Source organism: Pleurodeles waltl, chromosome 12 (genome assembly GCF_031143425.1).
Source record: "Pleurodeles waltl isolate 20211129_DDA chromosome 12, aPleWal1.hap1.20221129, whole genome shotgun sequence".
NCBI lineage: Eukaryota > Metazoa > Chordata > Amphibia > Caudata > Salamandridae > Pleurodeles > Pleurodeles waltl.
Window position 1 is genome coordinate 271,943,091 of NC_090451.1, and position 7,925 is coordinate 271,951,015.

The following is a 7,925-nucleotide window of genomic DNA, read 5'->3' on the forward strand; positions in this document are numbered from 1 at the left end:
ATGGCAGGTGTCCACTGCATATGGCAGAGGGGACTCTTGGTTGTCCTATGGCCTCATAGTGGAGAAAGAGAAAGAGAGGGCACTGTGTCCCCCTTCTCAGGTTAACAATCCTTTCTGACTCTACCGGGTCTACCAGGTATCATTTCCTTCTGAGGCGGTTGCACACAGAGGGCAGGGGAAAGGGTTTAAAAACCTGTGCCATACTTTAGGTAACCCTCTTTGAATTCTTCTCTTCTGGGAGCAGTGTGTCTACATGGGCTGCAAAAATACCCACCCACCCTTACTCATGCTTGGAAAGAATCTACCATTGGCAGTAGTTGTGCCAAATGAGAATAATTTTATGACCTAGAACACCTCCATTCGATGATTTGTAACCCTATTCATGAGGGTTTTAGCTGGACACAGAGGCTGGTAGGAGTGGGGCCTACCTGCTGGTGATCCAGAGATCTAGTCCTAACCCGGGGTTGCCCATGTGACCAGTGTCAGTCAAGCGTGGCTCAAGCAGAGACCTGAAGAAAGCAATTCCCTGGTTACTGGTTCTGTAAAAATACAACTTTGTATTCAGGTGGCGGTCATATGCTTGCTTGAGTATCACTTATACAATATTTCTTGGTGGCGGGCTGTAAGTATCGTGCAGGTGTGAAACGGTATGCCAACATTACGTGCATTGCCAGTATACGTAAGTGATGTTAAGTGTCTGCATTTGCAAACAACACTTGTAGCATGCAACTCACGATACTTTTGGAAGTAACGCTAAACTATGCTCTGTTGTTAAATGTCACTAATTTGTCAAGAGTTTCTCTTCATGGTTTATGGTGTGGACGGCGGGGCCTCAGTACTTCATGTATGTATGCATCGTGGGATACAGCTTTCATCCCACCCTGCTCACCCTACAGCTCAAGTGGTAAAAGTTACTGCCCTCTTTATCAGGGCCTAAATGTCAAACTAGAATAAAATAAATCACATTTCTAAGAATACAGTACCAACTCATAAGCCACACCAGCAAGAGGCCTGGCTGCAGAAAATTCATATATTTCATCAAAAGTATTGGTCCAAGTGAAACATGGCGTAACATTTTACATTTAGAGTGGTGCTAGAAGCGAAAGCCATGCTCTAAACAGAATATTACCACAAGTGTTAAACTATCGCAGAATGGGTGTCAAATACTACCTGAAACATGATCCGCTTGTGGCCGTGTAATGCAGCGTCAATGCCTATTTCTGCCTCTGTTATGAAGTGTCAATGCATATTTATGCCCATGTAATGCACTGTCATTGCATACTTCTACCCATGTAATGTAGTGTCATTGCATACTTCTGCCTGTGTACCGCAGCGTCAATGCCTATGTCTGCCCGTGCAATGCAGAGTCAATGCCTATTTCTGCCTCTGTAATGAAGTGTCATTGCATATTTCTGCCTCTGTAATGAAGTGTCATTGCATATTTCTGCCCATGTAATGTACTGTCATTGCATATTTCTGCCCATGTAATGTAGTGTCATTGCATACTTCTGCTTGTGCACCGCAGCGTCAATGCTTATTTCTGCCTGTGTAATGCAGCGTCAATGCATATTTCTGCTCAGGTAATGCAGTGTCAATACCTATCCTATTTTTGACACCTCTTGTTCAAAAGCCACATCAAACCAGTGGCGATGACTTGTTTAAGTCTTTAATACACAAAAGCAGCAAAGTGGGGCCCGCCTTTAAAGGTACCAAGTCTATTTTGCCCAAAATGATATGGAGAAAGGGGCGTTCTGAAGGAAAAGTCAATGACCTGAAATAACCCTGAGTCGGCTTCTGGCGGTCATTGACCCCTGGAGAGAAGCACAATGGGCAGCATTTTTGAGGTTTTACAAGAATCAGGAAACAGCTCATTAGGAGGCCTGGAATGTGTCCGAGGTTCCCGGGGTCACTGCCGGGCGGCCAAGTGATTCTCCAAGACAGACCCTTAAAGAGCACACCGCTGGATTTCATGACTTTCTTACGTGACTTCATTTTATCAGATTATCTATATAAGCACCAACAACTTTTCAACCCTCTATTCAATAATTTAATAGCATCAATGACAACGGCGTAGCAATGATGCCACGTGCCCTAATAAAATAAAGGAAAACAAGGCCCCCTGATTTATGATCGAATACTATAATGCTGTCATATTTGGGGTTCAGTGAGGCCCTCATGCTACTCGGCCCTCGTGCTGCTGCACTTACTGCATAATTGATGTTATGCCTCTGATTTCGTCTTGTGTGAGGTATTTGCCTTATTCTGTCACTTTCGTACATAACAAAATCTTTCTATTTCCAATGGTATTAGTCCCCTCTTCTGCCTCTGTTCAGTGTCTAGCAGGAGTTTCTGATGTCCTGAACCGACTAAGCAAGCAAGAACTCAGTCAAGTCAGTCGGGCCTCTGTGACGGTCGTTTCCCATCCCTGGATATAGAATCGAGAGGGATCATGCAACGTTTGGGGGTCTTACAGCCTGGCCTCGTCCTGACAACCTAAAGAAGCTCCAGCGCTTCCTAGGATTTTGCTTCTTCTATCATTTGAAATTGGTCAGCATCTAAATCTAGTAAATGGCCATATTGACAAGATCTTCCTCCTGTCAACCACACCTGAGAGAAAGCTGGAACCATACTTTCATCACTTGGACTTTAAGTCAGCCCTACAGGCCTTTGTTGTTACCCATCCTAATGATGAAATACCATGTCGGGCTTCCCAAATCTATGCTGGAAGGGCTAAAATTCATACCACGATGGGCTGCACATATAGGTATGGTAGCAAACAAATATGACCATAAGACTCACATCTAAAGACATTTCCACTGACTCCAGAGTTAAAAGATCTAAAGCAACTTAATCTTGTCTAGATCCCAGGTGATGAATCTCCATTCCTGATGAGATTAGACTTAATGCAAATGTCCTAGCCTTTCGAAAGAAACTGAAAGCCCACCTAAACAGAACGTACATAATCAATTAACTTATTTTCTGTATTTATTTCCAGCTTATCTCTATGATACCTATCAAGGACTGGATGCATGAAGGGTCTGATGAATCCCTTTCTAGGTTACTCGAAGAGAGGGAAACTACTCCCAGTAATCACAGTGCCACGCGAAATAGAAGAGTATACCTGGAAAATGCTAAGTAACTCCTTTGGAGAGTCCCAAATAGATGGAAATCCCCATAAATTCAACCAACCAACTAGTTTGTCTGATGACTATTAAAGCAGTATGCATTTAAACTCTGCAGTGGTATTCTCATTGTGTCAGTCCACTGTAAATTAGATGACATCTACCTAGATGACTGCTTTCAATAGATTTGTTAAAGACTACACTAGAAGTGATTGTCCTTATTTTGTCTGGCAGCAGCGATGTCTCTTTCCCAGGGTTTTTCCAGCACCCACCAAAAATTTCACCTTTATTAAAAAAAAGCCAATGTTGATCATGATTATTTGATGTTCAGCTAATTGCTAGTCAGTTCTCTGACCAGTTTGTAGCACTTTAACGTCAATGCTATCTTTCTTTTCAGCGCCTTTGCAGAACCTCTTAAACATTCATCTAACTGTAGTGTGGCTCAAAGATGGCTCCAACTCAGGTGATGGACGTCATCTTTCTTTGTGCCTTTAATTTGTTCACCTAACATTGACACTTGACTGTTTCTGGATGTCTTTGGCATCTCTAAGGCATCTCTGCTACAGTGAAATCATTGAGCTTTTCTAAGCATTCTATTCTTAATTTCTATTCTCCCAATAGTAAACTGGCTTCAGCATTCTCTTTTTTCAAATACATTTTCTCACTAGAAATACAACTTTCATCCCTTCCTCTAACTTTCGAATATAGGCCTGTACTTGGTGATCTCTATTCTGAATGGTTGAGATGTTTTTCTGTCTTCCCTTTCTGTTTTTTCCACCTGTGATCTTAAAGGTATTGTTCACTTAGCAGCCCCTTTCATTTAAGTAGCCTGGATGTAAAATCATGCCATTCTCTTAGAGTACACTGGCGACCCTTGCATGCCTGTATTGGGTTTAAACTCTACTGCTGTACGTTCAAGCAAGGCCGGCCGGCCCATACTTTTGCATCGAGCGGTTCCCAGGGAGGCTGGAAGGGTGGGGGCTAGTTTTGATACTGAGGACTGTTTTTGTAGCAGTGCAGCAGTTTTGAAGGCAGGCTGCAGCGTTCCTTGTGTATCCAGTAGTTTTCAGGCAACAATAAATGTAACTCTGATAATGTACCTGCTGGAGAGAGATCAGAGTTTTGTCTAGTAGCAGTTTTGACTCATCTAAGGTAGCATAGAAGTTTACTATGCCTGCTGCAAAGGACATGTATCATGCATATCACTGAACAGTATTTTATGTGCATAGGTCAGTAGGCTAACTGCTTTTATCACAGAGTCCCTTTTGTTACTGTACGGTTCATAACATACAATCATTTTCTAGCACAGATCATTATGAAGTGTCATCAAAAAGCAACATGCAGACTCCATGGTACAGGTTAAAAAGTTATGTTTTTCTGAGTCTTTCAATATTCTAATGTTAAAAAGGGTTTGTTTGGGTAGAAATTAATTTGTATCAGTAAATCCAAACCTAACCATTGTGTTGCATTCTGAATCCTGAGTTTCTGCTTCTCCAGACCTCTCTAGGCTTAAAAAAACTCCTACCAGTGTGGATATATAAATCCTACATTTTGTAGTCCCCTTTGTCTTATGTAACATTTCCTATACACTAATTTACACATGTATCATCCATTGTCTCTGTATCTGTGTGTGATGTCAAGTACTCTGACACTCTACAGTGGTATGAGAGGTGCTACAAAGCAAATTAAATACATGTGAGAGAGAGGCTATGGAGAGATGAGGGGCACTGTTGGATGGTGATAGTGAGGGAATGGATGCAGTGGCGGCCTGCAGGACAAATATAGGGTGGGCCGGGATGGCACCAAACTCACCCTATTTGCAGCACTTCTCCCCTGGCATCCACGAGCAGGAATGGAAGGACTTCCTTCCTGCTCAGTGGTAACACAAATCCAACCAATCCTGCTCTCATGCTGTTCTCAGCATGATAGCAGCTCTAGGATTGGTGGGAGCAGCCTAACACAGCACTCATTTTGATGCTGGGGGCCTGCGCCACAAATCCCTTGGCTGTTTGACAGCCTTGGGATTGCTGGATCTACAGTGCACATGTCAGGCTAGCCATAGCTAGACAGTCGGCCAAATCAACATGCGCACTGAAAAGGGCAGCAGTCATCCTGCAGTTGCAGGATTCATCCCCACCCCATGCCTTCAAGCTTGTGCTGTACACAGCGCAAGCTGGTGGCAAACTAAAATGGCATTATTATGTAATTTTATTTATTTGCATTTGTCTACTGCACTCACAGCAGGCGGGACAACGTTCCTCCATTCTTAAGGAGGAACTGCCCCTGAATGGATGGTGATAGTGAGGGAATCAATGAAGGGCCTCACTGATGATTGTTGAATCCTGGTGCACTGTAAGGCCATCATTTACTATGCTTTAAAAGCTAATACAATTGAACATGTAATCAAAAATGTGTTGCAGAGTGCACCCTTTTTGCCCACATTTTCTTTGGGGGAGAATCCCCCAAACCGTCCTTGCAGTGGTCAGGTTTGCTCACTGCACTTACTATGCACTGTATTGGGGCTAGTCTGACAAACTTTGCCAGCGTTTCTTTGGGTTCCCAGTCCAGCCCTGCTTTCAAGATGCTAGGCTTGAGTGAACTCAAATAACCGGCCAATCCACTGAAGATTTCCAGATGGTCTATGTGTGCCAAGCATTGGGAAGTATTCTTACTAGAAGTACCAAAACTCAAATTAGATATTCCTTCTGCTCAAGCATTCTCCTGGAAAAGTCCACGTTTTTGCAAGTTACTGCTTACAAGGTTTTGCCTGTCCGTCTGGAATATTTTGCCATAAGGCCATATTACATTAGTATTTTGCTTGATTTAAATTCTGCAATACCTTCTTTTTTTGTGTGGTTCATTTAATTTAAAAAAAAGCATTTTTCTATTTTCATGTCTGCGTTTGGGTTGCAATATCATTTGTCACGTCTAAGGGCCTTATTTAGAATGTAAATTGGTTGACTTCTTTGCCCATCAAACGTAAGGTTACTTCGGCTCATTTGTGAGCCAATGAAACGTCTTATTTTCCGATAGCACAGCCTCAGCTCGCTTTGTCATCGGAATCCCTTGACTCAGTGGTCTGTTCACCACTGGAATGTCAAGTAACAGTTGCAGTTCCATTCCCTTGTCCTAATTAGTGTGGGGTGACTTTCATTGATATTCTGTGCCAAGGTCTGCTCTGAATGATAGGGCTGATCGGGGCAGGAAAATCTAACAGTGGTCCCCATGGATAGGCTCCATGCGCGTCACGGCCTTTGATGTTTTGTGATTTTTTTTTTAAATTATATTTATTGAGCATATGTGAGCAGGTAAGACATTAAAGTATCAAAATTACAAATCAAAATTACGAAATATTCATAAAGGTCAATGCAGTGTAGTACTTTGTGCTAAGTTTTGTTACACTTCTTTACATAGTAACAACAATCTAGTATTTCGTAAAGTCATATTGATTCGTTATACTTTGCATTTGGTTCAATTTTGGATCAAGCTGAGGATGGCAAAGTCTTTTCCCATATACAGTGATCATTCCATGTGGCCCTGATTCTTTGTGCATACAGATTGATGTTTTGTGTTACTGAAACGAGCTACCACTAACGGAATGTGTTTCAGTAAAACAAAATATAATGCAAAACAAGCATTTGCAGTGAAATGGGTCTCGCGTTTGCTTGAGTTAGAACTATTAGCGTTGTAAATTCCTAGCCGGACCTTTCTTGCCACATAAATTGAAAATGAAAAGTAAAACAATTGATATAAGCGAGCCATTTCAAAGCACCACAGCTGCGGTGTGGATGAGCGCGAAGGTGAGACACAAAAGGAAAAAGAAGTTTGTTCACAGTCAAACGTATTGGCAAATGTGCAATTATCCTTGTAACAGGGTCGATGGACAAGGTGGTAACAAAACTGCCCCGAGAAAGGAAAAATGTAAAGCATTTACCAGTGATAACAAAGGATTTTTGAAAGGCAAACTCATGAACGAGTGATAGTGATGGGCGTGTGGTGGGTGTGGTTAAAAGCCCACGGGTAGATTATAACAGGCCAGAGCGCTTGCACGCTCGACCTAAAATGCATAGGCTAGCCATCAGGTTGATCATCACGCTCAAAAAGAACATGAATCTGGCATCAATAGAACAGGGGGAAAGACACTGTGCATGAACGGCCATCGACCAAACGTATAAGAGAATTTGAGAAGACAGCAAGGGGGTTATTCCAACTTTGGAGGAGTGTTAATCCGTCCCAAAAGTGATGGTAAAGTGACGGATATACCACCAGCCGTATTACGAGTTCCATAGGATATAATGGACTCGTAATACGGCTGGTGGTAAATCCGTCACTTTTCCGTCACTTTTGGGACGGATTAACACCTCCTCCAAAGTTGGAATAACCCCCCAAGTCCTTTATCCATTGTCCCTTTCATACAACTAGGACTGACATTCCTATTGAATCTCCCTTCTTCCTGGAAGTGTTCTGCCCCTATAGATTTATTTGGAAAATTTCTATCTGATTTCTATATTTTAAGCAGTTTTCCATCTTGTGGCGTTTACCTTAAAGACCCCACTCACAGCCACATTCATGTCTTATGGGCTCGGAACCTGCACACATGTTAATACGCACACACACTGGAACCTTCACTGATTGATCTCTCAAACAGACGTGCTGACACAAGCATGTACACAGACACCTGTACTAGTTACTACATACATATACACAGGCGAACAAACCACGCACACTGGTCACACACTTTTCATACGTACATGCAGATGCACAGACATACCCAAGCTTTGGAATTCCTTGCCACTCAAGATA